The sequence below is a fragment of the Eulemur rufifrons genome, chromosome 3 (assembly GCF_041146395.1).
Source record: "Eulemur rufifrons isolate Redbay chromosome 3, OSU_ERuf_1, whole genome shotgun sequence".
NCBI lineage: Eukaryota > Metazoa > Chordata > Mammalia > Primates > Lemuridae > Eulemur > Eulemur rufifrons.
In genome coordinates, this window is record NC_090985.1 from 75,981,152 (window position 1) to 75,982,641 (window position 1,490).

The window sequence follows — 1,490 nt, forward strand, 5'->3', positions numbered from 1 at the left end:
GATGCATTTTGACTTACTAGAGTCTACTTAAGAGTTAATGCTGTACCACTTGCAAAATGTAAGATCCCTTTAGATCATACTTTTTGCCCAATAAAAAAAGTAAGCTTCCTGAAACAGTATAGTACCTTTTAAGCTCATGTTTGTACTAATTTGCATCTATAGATGTTATTAATCTATATGTTATAGACACAGAACAGCATTATAAATTTTGTTTTAAACAATCATATCTTGAAGAAACTCAGAGAAGAAAAAATGATATTTTTATTTACTCACAAAATTACTATTTTTATTGCTTTTAGTTTCTTTCTGAAAAAATTTTTTATTTATTTATTTTTTTTGACATAGAGTCCTGCTCTGTCACCCTGGCTACTGTGGCGTCAGCCTAGCTCACAGCAACCTCAAACTCCTGGGCTCAAGCAATCCTCCTGCCTCAGCCTCCCGAGTAGCTGGGACTACAGGCATGCGCCACCATGCCCGGCTAATTTTTTCTATATTTTTTAGTTGTCCAGCTAATTTCTTTCTATTTTTTAGTAGAAATGGGGTCTCGCTCTTGCTCAGGCTGATCTCAAACTCCTGCGCTCAAAAGATCCGCCCACCTTGGCCTCCCAGAGTGCTAGGATTACAGGGGTGAGTCACCGCGCCCAGCCTTCTTTCTGAAATTGAAATTTCCTTTTGATAACATTTTCCTACAGCTTGAAGAACTTCCTTTAGCATTCCTTATAATACAAGTCTGAATTTGAGTAGTATTTATACATACGTATGTATTCATAGTCCATCTCTGAACTCTGTGCTCGGACACCTCAAGACAATTAGGCTGGGCTTTTGCTTGAATTGTAGTCCTGCAGATGAGGAAGTGTATTCACTGGAAAAGCCGTGTAAACATGGGTTTCACACAGTATGGTTCTGTCTTTCAGTGGTTTCATCCTTTTCAGTGTCTGCCCACTTTTAGTTGTTGTCAGTGCCTTCAAATAGTTGGTTTTCTTATTTTGTCGAGAGTTTATAAATGTTATTTGAGGGAGGTCTAGTTTAATGCAAGCTTCTCTGCCATTAGAGGAACTTCTTACTGTATAGTAGGGGTCAGCAAACTTTTTCTGCAAAGGGCTACATAGTAAATATTTTAGGCTTTGCAGGCCAAAAGGCAAAATCAAAGCAATTGTGTAAATATTTATTTATTATTTTTCTTTAATTTTTTTTTGGCGGGGAAGAGTCTTATGGTGAGGAACAGAAAAACCTGCTAGACAAATTCTAAAAGAGCTGTAACATTTATTGTGTAAATATTTATATAAGGAGAGAAAACAAATTTTTACAAAATTTTATTGATAGGTTTTTGCTCTTAGTGATTTGTGACAAGATCTTTATATACTACAAAGATTAGCTCTTTGTATGTGATACAAGTTGCAAATATTTTTCCCACTTTGTCATTTATCTTTTGACTTTATTTATGTTATTTTTATGTCAGGCAGACTTCTAAAAATTCTGTTATGAAGTCA

At 35.4% G+C, this 1,490-nt stretch overlaps 1 non-coding gene across 1 annotated transcript; it reads right to left on the minus strand.

Annotated features, from left to right (window-relative positions):
* Positions 1–1,202: 1,202 nt before the first annotated feature.
* LOC138382111 (U7 small nuclear RNA) lies at positions 1,203–1,265 on the minus strand. The gene has a single exon (XR_011233274.1). It is a non-coding gene; the product is annotated as a U7 small nuclear RNA (small nuclear RNA).
* Between the last annotated feature and the right edge of the window lie 225 nt (positions 1,266–1,490).